We start from the raw sequence: 20204 nt of genomic DNA on the forward strand, positions 1-20204 counted from the left end.
AATACTTTAAAAAAAAGGAATGAATCTGAGATCCCATCTAAAAAAAATTAAGTGATTTAGTATTTATTGGTTAAATATTATACTAAGAATAGAACTTATTGTGATATGAACATTAAAAAATGTGAATTGTGAGACATAGAGATCAAAACTCTGTTAGATGTAACATTTTCAGTTCCCTTCAGAAGTGTTTTGATAGTTCCATGTGTTTATGATATAGTAGCCCTTTAATATGCATACCTGATCAACTGCAACCTAATGTTATCCAAGAAAAAAAAGCTTTATTTGAAAGAAATCAACACACATTGAGTTCTGAAATGCAAGTATGCTAAAAGTTTATGCTTTATATCTGAATATTTTAAGAAATATGTCTGAAATTTTGCCTTCAATAATAATAGACTGTTAATGAATTTGAATATTTCTAGAAAAATGTAGGTATATGCTCTGATAAAGAGTAAAGATTCTCACTAGATTATTCAAGAAAGAATTAAATAAATTATCTATAGTTGGAAGAATGGTGGTTCAATATCAGAAATAACTTGACATCACCATAATATAAAGTCAGATATAATATTTGAAGAGGGAAGTATTCAGGCTCTTTATGAAAGATGAAAAGATTATTATCGTTCTGTATACATTATGCAAATGGATCACAAGCACATTCCAGTTATGCCAGTTGTACATATCTAAAGTAGAATTTATTAGGGGAAAACTTACAAAACTATGTAGTAGAGGTCACACAAACCTTGAACTCTCATTGTCCCATGGCTTATGCAGAAATAGTTTGTAAGTATCAAGTCCAACTAAGACTTCTTTCCCCAACAGTCTAAAGATTTATAGACTGTAGAAGCTTAGGAAGCATCTGTAGGATACCATACCAGTGAAGTCCGATTTGAGTAAGTGGCCTTCTTAGGAAGGGGTACATTTTGGAACCCAGCACCTGTTATCAGCCAACTCTTCAGTTCACTAACTCTGACCTGCAGACCATGCTCTCTGAGAAGTCACTGAAGGAAGAGAACATACTTCTCTAAAACCATTCCATTTTGTCTTTCATTAGTCCTCTTGACTCTTAGGGATGCACTAAATTTAAGTATTTCCATCAGTTCAAATGACTACAGCTAGTAATGTTTTCCACATTGTTCTTGGAGTAAGGCATTTCTGCAGGAGTAAAGCATCATTTCAGATCCTGCATTTGACAGAAGTGCCATCCAAGATGAAGGAATGCACTACACTTATTTCTATCACTGATTAATACCAGAAACTCTGAACAAAATATTAAAGAAATTACCTAACGACTCTAAAAAATAAATACCAAGCAGATTAGGGAAGAAAACCAAAATTTGAAGAATGACTAGTATAGTGCAGATGAGTTTCCTCCTTCCCTCCCTTCTTCCTTTCTTCCCTGATTTTGATCGAACTGGGCGGAGTCAGGTGGCAGCATACACTAAAAACTCTAAGAGAACCCCCCCATTCTAACCAGAGGCCCAGATAAATGGTTGTCTGTACCAGTGAGGTGGCAGGGAGGATCCCTGTTTTCTATCCTTCTCTTTTTTCCTCCAACCCTTCTAAGGTCAGCACTAGTTACAGATCAAACTGCCAACAGTTTGAAACCTTTAGTGAAGAACTTACACATGTGGTGATGGTGCCCTGAATATTTGGATAGAAAATTTAGGAAAAGGATGAAAAATCATTGCTACTAAACCAGCATTGCATACAAAATGAGCCAGAACTTTATGAAAACAATTTTTTAAAACATTAACATTCTCCAGAGAACTTTAACAGGACCCAAATAACATTTAAAATTTCAAGGACATAATGTAAAGTTACTTAACATTCAAAAATATAATTAATTTTCAAGGGACAAATTCAGCAATATGTTTCAGATGATAAAACTCCAAAATGATTCAGATGATAGAATTATCAGACAAAATTTTATTGTAGCAGCTATAGCCATCATCCTTGAGGTAAAGCTAAACACTCTTGAGATGAATGGAAAACTAGACCTTCTGGGAAGATATAATTTCGTGCATGCTCTCTGCTTAGAAAGAAGGTGTGTAGACTATGTTTATTGGTTGCATATACTACGTATGTCTCTCAGGTCAAGCATGTTAACTGCATTCTTTAAAGCTTCTGAATCTTTATTAATAGATTTGTCTGCATTTTACAACAATTTCTGAGTGAGATTCTGTAATTGTAGATGTTCTTTATATCTCCTTGTGGTTCTGCCAATTTTTGACTTATAAATTTCAAACTCTTATTAAATGCATACAAATTTAATATTTGGCATCTTGTTTAGAAGTTGAACTTCAGTATTGTGAAATTATTTCACTTCTTCTTATATGTTTTGGAGTTAAAATATATTTTTATATTAATATATCATATTAATCACATTAAATATATAAAGACATTCATCCCTTACTAATGGGGATATATTCTGAGCAATGTGCCATTAGATGATTTCATTATTGTGCCAACACTCTAGAGCATGTAAACTGGAATTGCTACAATGTCACTAGATGGCATAATTTGAAGAGACTATCATTGTACACGTGGTCTGCTTTAGACCAAAAAGTTAGTAACATGTAACAAAACATGTAGTACATTTTTGCACATGTACCAAAACATGTAGTACATGTATATAATAAGCATTGTACATGCCAAATATATAGTTAGTTTTCTTTCATCTGGAGTCTACCTGTTGTAAGTTTGTTTCTTCATTTTCATTTTTAAATTTATCTGTATATTTAGTTTTTATATGTCTATTGTAAAAAGCATACAATTAAAATTTAAAAATACAATCTGACAACATTTGTCTTTTATGGAAGCACTTGGCCCATGAACATAGAATATAATTACTGGTATGGTTAGGCTGCCGTCTTCCATCTTATTTTCTGCTTTTATTTGTAATCTGTTCTGTATTTCTTTTTCCTTGTCCATTGGAGTTGATTGTTTCTTTTTTTTCTTCTTCTTCTTTTAGTGTGTGTGTGTGTGTGTGTGTGTGTGTGTGTGTGTGTGTGTGTGTGATTGAACCAGGGCTTTGTATGTGCTAGGCAAGCGCTCTACTACTGAGCCACATTCCCAGGCCTTGAATTGATTATCTTTAGCATTTTATTTTTTTCCACTATTAGCTTGAAAACTAAATAGTGTGTTTTTCTTTTGAGATTACTCTAGATATTAAAATATATATTACTTCTCAAAGTCTTAAATTAATACATATTTTTATTATTTGAAAATAATGCTAAGATCTTACATCACGTTAATTACATTTATCTGTATTTAATCCTTTCTCTAGTATAGTTGATAATATCTGTATGTTCACACAGTCCTTTTATTGCTTCAACAGGTAGTTTGTAGTTTAAAAAATATTTTGTAATTGTGTATATGTAACTATTACTTTTTTAAGGAGTGGAAACAAAATTAATACTCAAACTTCCCTGAGCTTAGAAAATAAGCTTTAAAAAGCTGGTGAAGTTTTCTGTGTGTCATTTCCTACATCAGCTTCACTTTTACACAACAGAGGAAATCTTTATTTCATGTTTATCATGCCTTTGCTTTCCTAATAGTTTTCCCACAGGTGAATTCCTAAACAACATATTGCATAATTTATTCATTTTTAAAAATTATGTTGACAGAATTATGCCATATATATTCTTTGGGACCTTGCTTTTCTGTTCACCATCAATTTCTGAAATGTTTTCACAGTTATGTGATTATAGTTTATCACCATGTGTCCTATTTCATTGTATGAATGCTCGATAATTTATCAATGTAAGGGGAAAAGCATTTGATGAACATTTGGTTTACCTCCATCATTTTGTAATTATCTTCAAAAGTGCTGCTAAATGCCTATGTCAACTCCTAGCAGCCAGTCAACTTCTAGCATAGTATCCAGTGGGCCTTGGATACTATGAACTTTGATATGATTAAGGGAAAGTCAATCTGTATTATGTGTTCTTAGTGGAATCCCTCTTTGAGAAAATCTGGTGTGGGACATATCTTTATCAAGAAACTGTATAAGGTTTGGGGCTATAGCTCAGTGGTAGAGCGCTTGCCCTGCACTTGTGAGGCACTGGGTTCAATCCTCAGCACCACATAAAATATAAATAAGTAAAATAAAGGTATTGTTTCTGTCTACAACTAAAATTTTTTTTTTTTAAAAACCAAAACAAGTACTTCATAAACTTAAAAAATAAAAAAAGAGAGACTATACAAATCAATAGACAACAAGGCACTTTATGATTCTTCCTTTACTTTGGGCAATATTCTGTCCTGCAAGGTAAAATGTAATGAGAACAGCTCTAAGGGTTATGCCTTTGTCCACTCCAAGACCCAAGAGGCTGTGACAAGGCCTTGGAGAAGATGAATGGTATGCTCCTAAATGACCGTAAAGTTTCTGTGGGCAGATTCAAGTCTTGGGAAGAGCAGGAAGCTGAACTTAGAGCCAAAGCTAAGGAATTCACCAATATTTACATTAAAAACTTTGGGGAAAAGGTAGAGGATGAGAATCTGAAAGTGCTATTCAGCCAGTTTGTTTAAGAACCTGAGTGTCAAGGTGATGAGACATCCCAGTAGGAAATCCAAAGGCTTTTTGGTTTTGTGAGTTATGAAAAACAAAAGAATGTCAATGAGGCAGTGGAAGAGGTGAATGGAAAAGAAATCAGTGGAAAAGTCACATTTGTAGACTGTGCACAGAAGAAAGTAGAATGGAAGACTGAATTAAAATGGAATTAAGGCACTGAAACAGGAGAGAACTAGTTTCTACTAGGGGGTGAATCTACATTTAAGAACTTGGATGATATCTTTAATGATGAGAAATTACGTAGAGAGTTTTCTCCTTTTGGATCAATCACCAGGACTAAGGTAGTGCTGGAGGATGGAGGAAGTGAAGGGTTTGGCTTTGTTTACTTCTTATCTCCTGAAGATGCAACCAAAGAAGTCAGTGAAATGAATGGATATGCATTATGGGCTTTGGGGGAAGGAAGTAAAGCTCACCTGACCAACCAGTATATGCAGTGGGTGGCTGGGATAAGAGCACTCCCTGCCAATGCCATCTTAAATCAGTTTCAGTCTGCAGTTTGTAGCTACTTCGTGTCAGCAGTCCCACAGGCTCAGAAAAGACCTCCATATTATTCTTTTAACCATTTAACACAGATAAGGCCTAATCCACACCAGCAGCAAAGTGGGAGACCTCAAGGCTTCCAAGGAATGCCAAATGCTGTACACTAATCTGGGCCTTGTCCAACTCTTCACCATATGGCTCCAACTGGGTCTGAGTGCATGGACTGCTTTGCTATGGACTTTGGTGGGGATGGTGCTGCCCAGGAAGGGCTGACTAACAGCTGTCAGTATGGAGCTGTGCCAAATCTTGCACCTTCTGCTGCCATTGTTGCTGCTGCTGCTCTGGCTGTGACACCATACAAGTATGCCTCCAGCAATCTGCAGCCCTCACCCTGCCATACAGCTTCTGCAGGCACCCCAGCCTGCAGTACATGTACAGGGGCAAGAGCCCCTGACCTCCTCCATGCTGTCTGCAGCACCATCCCAAGAACAGAAGCAGATGCTGGGAGAAGTTTGTTTCTGTTCATCCAAACAATCCATCCAGACCTACCTGGGAAGATAGCGGGGATGCTACTGAAGACTGAGCTGCTACAAGTGCTGGTGTCCCCCTGGTCTCTCTGCTCTAAGGTAAATGAAACTGTGGTGGTTCTACAGGCTCATCATGCCAAGAAAGAAGTTGCTTAGAAGGTAGGTGCTATTGATGCTACCTCTTAGACAAGGAAAATCTGGTTCAAAAGTCAAATAACCCCTGGTGGAAATCAGTTCAAGGTTTGAAGACTTCCCAGCTTGTCCTATGGACCTCAACATCAAGAACCACAAGTTGCAAACTTATTAGATAATTTTATATCAAAAATTCAATTGTGAAATGTCTGGAATTTTTCAATTATAAGAATATATTCTCTGGGTTCTGCAATAACCCAGGCAGTGTTAAATTTTTTTTTTCTACTGTGGGATTTGGTCCCCCACCCACCAGAAATTGGTTTAATTTGATGTACCCAAGTCTTAAGTTTCTCAATATTAAAAAAAAAAAATTCTGTTTAAAAAGTGCTGCTAAAACAATGATGCAGGTGCCTTCTGGTGAACATGTGCAGGAATTTCTCTCAGGTGCAAATCTAGAAGTGAAAATGCTGGGTTGTATGGTATATGCCTATGTTCAACTTCATATCATCAAAATGTCATATTTTTTCCCAAGATGGTCATATTTTCCATGTTCTAGAACAGTTTTCATTTCTACAATATTTGCCAATGCTTGAAAGATTTTGAGACTTAAAACTTTTCCCCATCGAGTGGATATGAGTAATATCTCAAATGCTTGTTGAATTGCATTTCCATGATTATAGAGTTGAACTTTTTTTATATTTTATTTAGCACATAAATACGTGGGTTTACATAGTTGTATTAAACTCAAAAATAGACAAAATTATGCCTATAGAGGTTATAATATTAATTACCATGTAAGGAGTTGATGAGCAGTTGGTCCTAAGGAAGATTTTTGAAGCCATATGTGATCTGAGTGATGTCTACCAGATGTGTATTTAAGTAAAATTTTGTTGAGATGTAAACTTAAAGTTTGTGCACTGTATTATAAATGTTATATAGTAATGAAAGAGGAAATGTTCCCAGATGAAAAGGTGGGAAAACAAGACCTGTAAACAAAGCACTTTTTTTGTGTACAAATGTACGTGCACATAGTGTAATATATATACTGCCACTTTTGTAGATAGACTATTATCAAAACAAATGAGATATTTTGTTGGAAATGCTGCTCAAGAGAATGCTGGGTAGTCAACTGCTGCTCTGACAGGCAAGAAAACTGTTTCTTTGTTCTTTGTTACTGGAACCACTATTTTGAAACAAGATTGAGACATGTAGTGGAATGATACCCAAGAATTGTTCACATAGGTAAACCATTTATTGACCACCTACTTTTATCTTCAATGTTTGGGTAGACAGGATAACCAGATGTCCATGATGTATTTTATCTGTGAATTTACTTTGCTGCAGAGACACTTGTAACTGTTTCAGAAATGAATATTTCTGCAAGGCAGATGAATGGACAGACAAAAATGCCATTAAAGGGACAGTTGGAGTTAGCTTCATGTATAGTTATGCAATCTATATAGTCACATGGGGCCTCATATTCAGAAGGGCACCATATTTAATTTAATGCTCTGCTGTCACTATTTGGAAATTCTTCATAATTGTAGATTTGTTCTAATTTTGAATTTGAATTTCTTTAAATGAAATTCAGTGGGGAAATGGAGCCTATGAATGAAGAGAAGATAGGTAGTTCAAAAAGGGTTATAATTTAGTACCTTTAAGAGTTGTTTGTCCTGCTATTAAATAAAATTATGCAGTTTGGAGTACAGTGGTAATGTAAAACTAGCCCTTTCAAAAATGAATAAAATAGATATCTGAAGTTTGTGTGTTAAACATCAATGATTAGTAGTCAATAGTAAAAACAATAGCTGTTGTGAAGTAGTAAGCAATTTTTTTTATTGTAAACAAATGAGATACATGTTGGTTCTCTGTACATGGCGTAAAGGCATACCAATTGTGTAATCATAAATTTACATAGGGTAATGTTGTTTGGTTCATTCTGTTATTTTTAGCAATTTTAATTTAGCAAAAATTGGGTTGTCCACAGGATTGAACTACAGAATAAGAACACATTATAGATAATATATCTTTGATAATGCATCCATGATGTTTTATTAAGGAAAACCAAAACATTTGATGTGGAACACTAACCTTTGAAGAGTATAATCCTGGCACATCATTTGTGCCATGCTCTGAGGAAGAATAAAAGAATAGAAAGTCATAGCTCCACATAAAAATCAATGCTTTAAATGTCTTGGAATTTGGAATTTGGAGACTTCCAACCTGTCCTTTATGGTCACTGGATAAGGCCGGGAGGTCAGGCATGTGTGCCTGGAATATAGCATATGGCTTAGAGAATTTTTAAAAAAGTGGCAGCTGGGGTACCCCCAGAAAAGGCAAACAGAGCAGATGGGCATGTGACAGTAGTAGGAGGGTGCATTGGGAAATGGGCAGCAAGGCTGCTGGCTGGCTCCAGCCCAGGATGTGTGGGAGTAACAAGCTGGATAGCATATCACAGCAAGAAAGATAACATTCCCTTTTACAAACAGCTTCATAAAGAAGGAAGGAGAGCAGAAGAGTCTGTAGGGGTGAGAAAAGACCAAATGTTAATAATGAGGCAAAATTAATACAAAGAAGTAAATCTAAATAAACTGTTCTATTAAATTGCAGGGTACTATAAAGTCATGTATCTTTTAGAATTAAAAGGAGTTGTTAAAAGTCCAATGTGTTTTCTATCAGGAAGTTTAGTCTCACCCTCTTAAGGCTTTACCCATCTGCCCTACACACCAATCATCCAATAACTCCAAAGGCATAATTATTCTGAATGCATTCAATATTGCTTCGAACCATAGAGAAGCGGGCCACAGAATGAATACAATACACAACTCTGTTGCTTTTACCTATTGTTTAGTGTTGTCTGAAACTGACTTGGTGTAGTGCCAGAGTCCTGCCCATTGCTACAGGGATGCTCTTATTGGTCCAGTCATGTACAAAGTCATAATGGTGTCCCGCCTGGGGAGGTAAGATGGTCTCTCTTCCAAATTAATTTCCTCTTACTTGGTCTTTATCTCTAAATCCTAATCACCTTCTAAGCCAAGTCACCTTCTAGGCCAAGTCAGAGTAGATTCTCACATGAAGCAGGAGGACAAACTTATGCATGTTGTTTCAGCGACCTGATTTTCTCAAGATGATTTTATTTCCAAGGTTTCTTTCCCCTCCTGGAATTCTAAGGCCCAATTCAAACCACTGAGATGAGTTTTCCAACTTCATATCTTAAGGAGCAGACTTTGGGGATTCGTCCCCTTTTTTCCCAGAAGAACTTGGATTTTCTTCCCCAATAACCATCTTTTGCATGCCAGGACCTCTAGGGAGGGGAAGAGTTGGTCAAAGAAGAAGGTTCTGTAAGCTCATGGTCCACAAATGACGGAGGCAGGAGGCACGAAGCAAACCTTGGATCAGCAAGCTCTCCTTTATTCTGAAGCAAAGTCAATTGATCAGGCAAAGAAGAGCTCATTTTCTTGGTATGGAGATGCCCCCCACCCAGGTTACAGAAGGAGTCTGGGTTTTTTAGTAAGGGTGGATTAATCATTGGAGACTGCAGATGTGCAGTTTGGACAGTCAGGGAAACAGTCGTGCAGGTTAAAATTTTAACTCAGGAAGGCAGTTGTAAAAAGTTTGACACTCATTGTCACTGGGAAAAGCTCACAGCTCAGTGTTCACTGCTTATCTTCCTTCCTCTAGGATCCATTGATACCTAGAGCTTCACTATTGGCCTTTCTCCTTCTAGCACTCATCTGCAATGGGCAATGGTAAAAGTCCAGGGCCGAGAGTTTCAGTATTTGCCTCCTTCCTTCAAGATCCACTGGGGTTGGGAAGGGGTAAATGCTTTTGGTGGAGATGCTGGGGATGAACCTGGGAAGGGATGAAAGTTTGCTTTTTCCCATGGCCCATTGTTACTGGGAAAGGAGGTACTGGGAGAGGTTAAATGTTTGGCTAATTTCCCCTCCTTCCTCCCAAGTCACACTGTTCCTCTGTTTTTCTTGGGGAGCTGTCTTGTAGGGATTTTATCTTCCATAACCCTTCAGGTTCTGTTGTACATTTTCCCATGCTTACCACCAAGGAAGTCAATTTTCCCTACTCTTATAAATGAGAAAGACCTTCAGTGATTCTACATAGGAAAAATAACTGCTGGAGATTTACTTTGTCTTGCCTTTCTGAAGTTACCAGAAGCAACAGCAACTTCTCTTATTAAAATACAAATATATGTATAACTAACTTATCTACCATACCAGGCATACTATTTTGCACAAACATAACACTACACCTATAGGTGATTAAAGATAACTGTGTTTGTAGCTTTTCAGAGTGGCTGTTTTACTCATTTATTTGACAAGAATTTATGGACAACATCCTATGGGACAACCCTAAGGATACAGACATCAGACAAAGCTCAAGCCTAGAGATGCAAGTGGAAGAAGATGTAGTAAGTGCATATGCTGGCTAATGAGTACAGTGTTGTGCAGTTATATAAAAGCTTTATTAATTATGTATTTTTGTTGTTATGAAGACAAGGTTCCCTGAGAATGTCTTAAGTCATGTGGAGTCTATTAAAGGGTTCCAGGTGGAAATAAGGAAAACAGAAATTGTGTTCATTCATCTTGGACTCCAATCAATCCAGGACATGGCCCCAAACCAAGACCCAAAAGAACTGAAATCTTTTTCCACAGGACTAGATTTCATGTGCTTTAGAACTGTAGAATTCATTCAAGATTCAATCCTTCTATCCTCAAATCTTCCACTGTGTGATTTTTTTCATCCTTTATCTTATCTGCTACTGCTGATTCAATTTTCACTTACTTCCTTCTTTCTGACTCATTATTTGTGTTTCTTGCTCCCTTTCTCCTGATTTTTGGTTGTTTGCTACTTCTGCCTGTGACTTCTGTTGCCAGATGTTGGCTACTGCCTTCTTTTTGTATTTCTCCTGCTGTTTACTAACTGGCCAAATTTCTTCTCTCTCCCCTGGATCCAAAACTTCCTGAGTTTACACTGTTTCTCCCCCATTTTCATTTATGAGCAAACCTCTTGGGGCTATCTTCCTCATCTTTCACTGTCTAGTCTACAGACTGTTTGCTTTCCTCTTCTTCAGCCTTGTTATCTGGTTAAGGAACCAGAATCACACAGGGCATAGTATGGACACTACTGTGTTCTATTCCCTGAAATAAAAGGTTATGATCAGGTTCAAAGGGCCTGTGGATATGAGAGGCATTTAGAGACTAAGTGTGACCAACACAAAGATGAATATCAATATTTATATTTTATGAAATACAGAATACTCAAGTTATCAATCATAGAACTTTGATCAGTCACAGAACTTTGTTGGAAATACAGTAGTTGTACAGAGAATGCCAAGATATTTTTTTAAAGTAAAACCCAACAGTTTTTAGGCTTCTACATAATCTAAAATTTCTCCATTCTTCTCTCACTCCCCACACCCCCACCCTCATTATATATCATTCTCCACTTATCATGGAAAACATTTAGCCTTTGGTTTTTTGAGATTGGCTTATTTCACTTAGCATGATATTCTCCAATTCCATCCGTTTAAGGAAATGCCAGGGAGGGAGGGTATGAAAAATGGTGGAATGAGACAGACATCATTACCCTGTGTACATGTATGATTACACAAATGGTATGACTCTACATCGTGCACAACCATAGAAACAAAATGATGTACCCCATTTGTGTACAATGAATCAAAATGTAGTCTGTAAAAAATTTAAAAATAAATAAATAATTTTTAAAAATAAATTAAAATTAAAATTAAAAAAAAAAGTTTTTAGCCTTCTGTCTTACAGATTCCAAACTCTTGACATGAAGCCAGAGATGAGTGGGTTTGCATGAATAACTTTACATGAGTCATAGTGTTAAAAGTTTTTTTTCTTTCAGGTACTCACTTTGGTCTAGTTTTATACATACACTACACACAAATAAACAGATAAATAGTTGTTTTAGGAGTCTATGATATTTAAACATAACTATATGGCAGGCAAAACTGATAGTTATAACTTTAGGAGTAGATTTATCAAAAGCATTTTTTGTAATCTTATTTAGTAAAGCTCATAGTAATTGTGAGCTCTCAAGTCAAATTTTTATTTTTCATTTCTATTGTCATAAGTCTTACAAAATTAATACAACTACATATTGAGTCATCTGAATCAGATACCTAAATTTATATTTTCTGCCTTATTTGCACTGACTAAAAGTCAGATGCCAATAAAATCAAATATATCAAAGTGATTCCATAGCTGGAAAAGAAAAACCTGATGATAGAATGTATTGATCCCATGACACACGCTCATGCGGACTTGCTAATCTCCCTAAAACCTCTTTGATTGGTCAGTGTTATGTTCACATTGTGAACAAATGGTTTTTAAGATCATACGTTAACGTCCCACTTGATATTACTTCATGATCACAACATATGCAAAGACAAGTGGTTCTAGTTCCAGTTCCAGCAGTAATTGGATCACATACCCACTTCATGCAGGAGTATCAATACCTACATTACCTCTAAGTAAAGGAAAATTTACACAATTGTCTCATGACTCCACTTAAAACTGGCACTCAAAAATTATTCACTAGCAGAGATTCAGTTAGGCACAAAGTATGATTTTATTCAGTTAGCAAAAAAAGACAGTTATTCGTACCATTTTGTACTATGTATGTATGGGAAAAGATGTTTTCTAGATTTGTGTTAGTGAAATAAAAATCCCCAAACAGATTAGTTATAAAACCAAACACAAATATCCATTTTTCTACCATTAAATCCAGGACTGGATGATTTTGTTTCAGCAAAATACCATAACGTCACATTATTTTAAAATAATGTTATTCACTCAGATTTGGTCTCTCTTTAAGTTTTGTTTGAATTTTTAGTTGTTTCAAAGGCATGCAAAGTCTATAAGCTTCAGATATTTATACATAGCTTTAGACTTTCATTTATAAATAGACTCACAAAAATAATCAATGAATATTATATTCTCCCAAGATGTTGCCCTCCTTCAAAGAGATCCATCCATATTTAACTCAAATTTGAGAAACACTGGCTAATCATGTATAAGTTGGAGGAATTTATTCACATTTAATTTCAAAACAGAGAGCTACCTCTGAAGAAAAAAAAGAGTAGTCAGAAAAGGGGAAAAAGACACTTAACAAGAGAACTGTGGGTGGGAACAATGTACATTAAGTAGGTGGTACTTAAAAAGCCTGCCTGGCTGGCAGGAAAGTGTTCTAGGAAGGAGCCAAAGAGAAGGAGGCGAGACTATTTTTCTCACCTATAAGGCATTTCCAGGAGACAAAAAACTTCTAAACTCTAAGTAGGTGAGGGTCCTATTTTTAAAAAATATATACACGTGTGTGTGTGTGTGTGTGTGTGTGTGTGTGTGTGTGTGTGCACGCGCGCGCGCACGCGCGCGCGCGTATTAGAGTTTTTTAGATGGACATGATATCATTATTTTATTTATTTATCTTCATGTGGTGCCGACGATCCAACCCAATGCCTTGCACAGGCTGGGCAAGCACTCTACCACTGAGCCACGACTGGAATAACTCCAGCCTGAGGGGAGTTCTATTTATAAAAATAAAAAGAATTAAACTTATGAATACAAAGTTAAATTAAAAATTTTTATTCAGGAAACAAAAATTGGAAACATTTATCAGCTGACAAATACCATAGATATCACAAAATCCAGAAAAAAAATCTGGATTTGATTCTGGCTCCAAACTTTCAAATTTGGGTCTCTTCCATCTCCCATAAATTTTTGGTATTGGGCACAATGAGATATATTCTCATAATACAAATGGCTGGTTTTGCCCTTTGTATCATGGTGTTCATGTAATTGGAATAGTGGGCAATAAGAATATTCCTGGAAGCCATTCCTATATCTGTAAGCTAGAAATAATTTGACTATACTTGAAAGTATCTATGATCCATATGAACATATCTCACTAAACCTAAACTAAAAGTACCCTAGATCTACCTAACCCTTGCAGTATCCTCAGAATGTCTGGGGCCACTCAAGTGACATTCATATGAGGGACGAATAGTTAAGTGGAAAGAGACAATGGTCTTAACAGACTTAAGTAAAAATACATTATTTACGAAAATGTTACAGAAAATTAGAATCGTGTGAATGCATTGGTAGGGACTCTGACAGTCATGGAAAATGCCTGTGTAAGTGAATCATGGAATTTAAGCTTCATTACCATCACAGTAAACCTACCCCCATAGATATGTTAGAGTAAATGAGAGTAAGATCTCAAGAGGACTTTAAAGCAGTGTAATTACCGTAATTACCCTTTGGCAAGAGACTGAATAAAGATTTCACTTGCTTCTAATATGTTTTTATACCCAACAGGTGTTTCTTTGAATATGAGCCCGTAAGACTGGATTTTGAGTAGCCCTAGAATCACATAGGTTATAAGACAATTAGGTAGTCATAAACAGTCGATTTGGATAGAGAGTGGAGCTAAAGAGGAGAGGGAGTGGTATTAAAAAAATCTTGCAAACTTGAATTTTCATATGGTTATCAAAAATAAATATAGCCTGAGAAAAAAATAAGTTATAATTATTAGAAGTAGGACAAATTTCTATCTTGTACAAAGGTCCATCTTTCCTTTAATATTTAGTACATTCTAACACTGTTTAGATATTAGTTGGTATAATAACTTAGCAAAGGTAAAGAAAAACAAGGTTTATTTTTAACTTGTTTAAAAGATAAAAGAAGGAAATATCTTCAGGATTTTCTATGAAATTTTATTACCAAAACTGCCTTTCACTTCAATATGAGAAAGAAATCCTCTAAAATGACAATCAATCCAGAAACTATGCATATGGATGGATGTTTACATATTGAAGAACTTAACTTTCAAAATAAAATTTGATATTTCATTGAGTATAGGTCTTTTTTTTCCCCATAAAGTTTCCTTTGTAAAAATAACATTAGTTTTTTTTATTTGGGACAATCCTTAAATTTTGTCTGCTAGCTAAATATTACTAAAATGGTGCTAAAAATGAAAAAGAAATAGAATCACCATTACTCACATCACTTGATCTATTAAGATTTGACTAATTACATCAGAGAGCCCCCTCCATCAAAATAACCAAAATTTAAATAAACATTTAACTTCAAAATTAAGTGGAAATATTAAAGACCTACAAAAGTTTTAACAGTGTTTTCTTTCTTCTTTTCTTTTCTTTCCTCTTTCTTGCCTTCTTTCTTTCTTTCTTCCTTCTTTCCTTCCTTCCTTCCTTCCTTCCTTCCTTCCTTCCTTCCTTCCTTCCTTCCTTCCTTCCTTCCTTCCTTCCTTCCTTCCTTCCTTCCTTCCTTTCTTTCTTTCTTTCTTTCTTTCTTTCTTTCTTTCTTTCTTTCTTTCTTCTTTCATTTTTTGAGGGCTAAATCTAACCAGTAGTCATTATTTTTAAATCTAACCAGTAGTCATTATTTAGTCATTAACTTATTCATATTTATGAAACAACCATCCTTTTAGTAGAAAAGCTGTATTTGAATATAAAGGCTGAAACATGTGAGCAGTTTAGTTTTTCTGCAGAGTATTAGCATCTTTTTAAAAACATAGATATTACTTGCTGTCTTCATTGTGCATAATAAAAATGAACAATGGAGTTTAATTCAAACAAGGTTATTGGGTCTTTTCTTATTTGGAAATATCAGTTTCTCATTAACTACACACAAATTAGAATAGCATTTTTTTTTCACACTACTGCTGGAGCATATCATAGAATCTGTGAAAAATGCCTTCATTGTCTTTACCAGGAATCCCTTTGTCCAGGGTCCTACTCTCTACTTTTGACGAGTATCTTCCACCGGCTTCCCCAGATGTATTTTGCATCCTTCTTTGCTTAAATCTGTATCCCAGGAGGTTGATCATTATGCTTTGCATTAAATAGACTATCTTGCCCTCTAACTTCTTGTTAGTTCATTCAAAAGTATGCACATCACAGGAGATAAGCAGATGGAAGAAGAGAGGGGTCAGGCCCTGGTTCTTTCCTTGAGGGTCTGCAGGTTAACAATGGCTGCTGGGCAGCTGTTTCCTAAATTTATCAGTCTTGCCAGATTATAACAACTTCTCTTTAGGGTAGAAGAAGTATCCTTTCAGGAATGGTGGCATATTCTTGCTAACCCTACTAAATCTAGGGTCAGTTTCCCTTTATCCTGCTCATATCTTTGTAGTTTGGGCATTAAATTCTCTTGAATCACCTCTTTTGAATGTACTCTCTGTTCTTTCCTGGAATCCTGGCTGATTGATTAGTCTCCTCCCTCTTACCTCACTACCTCAATCCTTCAGAGTTCAAGTTGTCAAAAAGATGATGTGATAACCATATATAGGTTCATTTGCTAAGGGTGGCATATTTTTCTTTATCTTAGACATAAGTTCAAGTGTGAGTCATGTCTAACAAAACCCCTTTGGCATCATTCCCTCTAGCTTTTTGGTTATTCCATCTCTCTTTAACCAAACTTCCTTAAATTATAGTTTGTTTTCATAACCTCTGCTGTTCTGATTCTCCTTCATTTCTCAATTCAGTGAAAACTTCTTCTAATCACTGCCTTCTTCCTAACCACTACTCTGAAATCATTCTGGAAAGGCCATTAATAACTTCCACATAGCTACACTGCATTTAAAACTGACAATTGTTCATTTGTTTCCAAACTTTTCTTCTCCCTTTGCTTATAAGACATATTCTGACATTTTTTTCTAACTACTCCCTTTATTTTGTTCACTCCTAAAGTTAGCTGTTTCTTAGGGTTATTTAGCTATTATTATTCTCACTTATATCTGTTTTCCCTGGGATATTCATCCATTTCCACTGCTTCAGCTTTCATTGTACTATGGATATCTCCCCAAATCTTACTTCTCTGGCTGATCTCTGTTTCCCACCTATATATTTTGTGAACAGGAGCTATTCATGTTTGTGTTAGTCAGCTTTTCATTGTTGTAACTTAAATATCTGACAATAACAATGTAGAGGAGAAGTTTATTTTTGGCTCATGTTTGGTGGGCACACCCCAAGTGGCCTGTTTCCTCCAGTCCACTCCCTACCCGGCTAATGTTACCACATGGAAGTCCATTCAAATTGTTTTTTTTTTTTTAATTTTTTTTTAATTAAAAATCATAAATTTACATAGGGCAATGTTGTCTGATTCATTCTGTTATATATTTTCCCTTCCCCCCACCACTCCCACCCCTCTTTTCCCTCTATACAGTCCTTCCTTCCTCCATTCTTACCACCCTCCGAATTCCTAACCCTAACCCTACACTAACCGCTCCTACCCCCCATTATATGTCCTCATCCGCTTATCAGCGAGATCATTTGTCATTTAGTTTTTTGAGATTGGCTTATCTCACTTAGCATGACATTCTCCAATTTCATCCATTTGCCTGCAAATGCCATAATTTTATCATTCTTCATGGTGGAGTAATATTCCATTGTATATATATGCCACAGTTTCTTTATCCATTCATCAACTGAAGGGCATCTAGGTTGGTTCCACAATCTGGCTATGGTGAATTGAGCAGCTATGAACATTGATGTGGCTGTATCTCTATAGTATGCTGATTTTAAGTCCTTTGGGTAGAGGCCAAGGAGTGGGATAGCTGGGTCAAATGGTGGTTCCATTCCAAGCTTTCTGAGGAATCTCCATACTGCTTTCCAGAGTGGCTGCACTAATTTGCAACCCCACCAGAAATGTATGAGTGTACCTTTCTCCCCACATCCTCGCCAACACCTATTGTTGATTGTGTTCTTGATAATTGCCATTCTAATTAGGGTGAGATGAAATCTTAGGGTACTTTTGATCTGCAATTCTCTTATTACTAGAGATGTTGAACATTTTTTTCATATATGTGTTGATTGCTTGCAGATATTCTGTGCAGTGTCTGTTCATTTCCTTAGCCCATTTGTTGATTGCATTGTTTGTATTCTTGGCGTAGAGTTTCTTGAGTTCTTTATAGATTCTGGAAATTAGCGCTCTATCTGAAGTATGAGTGGCAAAGATATTCTCCCACTTTGTAGGCTCTCTCTTCACATTGCTGATAGTTTCCTTTGCTGAGAGAGAGCTTTTTAGTTTGAATCTATCCCAGTTGTTGATTCTTGCTTTTATTTCTTGTGCTACGGGAGTCCTGTTAAGGAAGTCTGAACCTAAGCCAACAAGTTGAAGGTTTGGACCTACTTTTTCTTCTATAATCTGCAGGGTCTCTGGTCTGATTCCAAGGTCCTTGATCCATTTTGAGTTGAGTTTTGTGCAGGGTGAGAGATAGGGGTTTAATTTCATTCAAATGCTTTTTCTGCATCTATTGAAATAATCATGTGATTCTTAACTTTTAGTCTGTTGATATGGTGAATGACATTTATTGATTTCCTGATGTTGAACCAACCTTGCATCCCAGGGATAAAACCTCCTCCTTCAGTTTAGGTAATTCATATGTCTCTAGAAACTTGATGTCTTCGAGGTTTTCTGTTTTGTTGGAGTATAGATTTTCAAAATAGCTTCTAATTGTGTTTTGTATTTCACTCCTGTCTGTTGTGATATTTCCTTGTTCATTCTGAATTTTAGTAATTTGAGTTTTCTCCCTCTTTCTCTTTGTTAGTGTGGCTAAGGCTTTATCAATTTTGTTTATTTTTTCAAAGAACCAACTATTTATTTTGTTAATTTTTCCAATTGTTTCTTTTGTTTCAATTTCATTGATTTCGGCTCTGATTTTAACTATTTCCTGTCTTCTACTACTTTTGGTGTTGGTCTGCTCTTCTTTTTCTAGGGCTTTGAGCTGTAGTGTTAAGTCGTTTATTTGTTGATTTCTACTTCTTTTGTTGAATGTGCCCCATGAAATAAATCTCCCTCTAAGTACTGCTTTCATAGTGTCCCAGAGATTTTGATATGATGTGTCTTTGTTCTCGTTTACTTCTAAGAATTTTTTTATTTCCCTCCTGATGTCTTCTGTTATCCATTCATCATATAATAGTGTATTATTTAATCTCCAGGTTTTGGAGAAGTTTCTGTTTTTTATTCTGTCATTTATTTCTAATTTCAATCCATTATGATCTGATAGAGTACATGGTAGTATCTCTATCTTCTTGTATTTGCTAACAGTAGCTTTGTGACATAAAACATGGTCTATTTTAGAGAAGGATCCATGTGCTGCTGAGAAGAAAGTGTACTCGTTCTTTATTGGATGGTATATTCTATATAAGTCGGTTAAGTCTAAATTGTTGATTGTGTTATTGAGATCTACGGTTTCTTTATTCAATTTTTGTTTGGACGATCCATCCAGCGGTGAGAGAGGTGTGTTAAAATCGCCTAGTATTATTGTGTTGTGGTCTATTTGATTTCTGGAATTGAGAAGGATTTGTTTGACGTACATGGATGAGCCAATGTTTGGGGCATAGTTATTTATGATTGTTATGTCTTGCTGATTTATGCTTCCCTTAAGCAGTATGTAATGTCCTTCTTTATCCCTTCTGACTAGTTTTGGCTTGAAGTCCACATTATCTGAAATGAGGATGGATACTCGGGCTTTTTTGCTGTGTCCATGTGCATGGTATGTTTTTTCCCATCCTTTCACCTTTAGTCTATGTGTATCTCTTTCTATGAGATGAGTCTCTTGCAGGCAGCATATTGTTGGATTTTTCTTTTTAATCCAGTCTGCCAGTCTATGTTTTTTGATTGATGAGTTCAGGCCATTAACATTCAGGGTTATTATTGTGATATGATTTGTATTCCCAGTCATTTGACTCATTTTTGGTTTTTGACATGATTTGGTTTCTCCTTTATTTGGCTATTCCTTTAGGCTAGTTCCTCCCGTTGCTGATTTGCATTGTTGTTTTTCATCTCTTCCTCATGGAATATTTTGCTGAGAATGTTCTGTAATGCCGGCTTTCTTTTCGTAAATTTCTTTAGCTTTTATTTATCATGGAAGGATCTTATCTCATCGTCAAATCTGAAAGTAAATTTTGCTGGGTATAAGATTCTTGGTTGGCATCCATTTTCTTTCAGGGCTTGGTAAATGTTGTTCCAGGCCCTTCTAGCTTTTAGGGTCTGGATTGAAAAATCTGCTGATATTCTTATTGGTTTTCCCCTGTAATTTGATTCTTTTCTCTTGCGGCCTTTAAAATTCTGTCTTTATTTTGTATGTTAGGTATTTTCATAATAATGTGCCTTGGTGTGTCTGTTGTAATTTTGTATATTTGGAGTCCTATAAGCCTCTTGTACTTGATTTTCCATTTCACTCTTCAGATTTGGAAAATTTTCTGATATTACTTTTCATTGAATAGATTGTTCATTCCTTTGGTTTGTTTCTCTAAGCCTTCCTCAATCCCAATAATTCTTAAATTTGGCCTTTTCATGATATCCCATAATTCTTGTAGATTCTGTTCATGATTTCTTACCATCTTTTCTGTTTGATCAACTTTGTTTTCAAGATTAAATATTTTGTCTTCAATATCTGAGGTTCTGTCTTCCAGGTGTTCTATCCTA

At 35.8% G+C, this 20204-nt stretch overlaps 1 pseudogene across 1 annotated transcript in view; it reads left to right on the forward strand.

Moving 5' to 3' along the window:
* LOC306665742 (polyadenylate-binding protein 4-like) overlaps positions 1-5739 on the forward strand; it is a 50722-nt pseudogene extending 44983 nt beyond the window's left edge. The window contains exons 3-4 of the transcript in view: positions 3883-4008; positions 4201-5739. The product of the transcript in view is annotated as a polyadenylate-binding protein 4-like (transcript). The remainder of the gene's footprint in view (positions 1-3882; positions 4009-4200) is intronic.
* The last annotated feature ends 14465 nt before the right edge of the window (positions 5740-20204 follow it).

This window comes from Sciurus vulgaris (genome assembly GCF_902686455.1).
Source record: "Sciurus vulgaris genome assembly, chromosome: 7".
Classification (NCBI taxonomy): domain Eukaryota; kingdom Metazoa; phylum Chordata; class Mammalia; order Rodentia; family Sciuridae; genus Sciurus; species Sciurus vulgaris.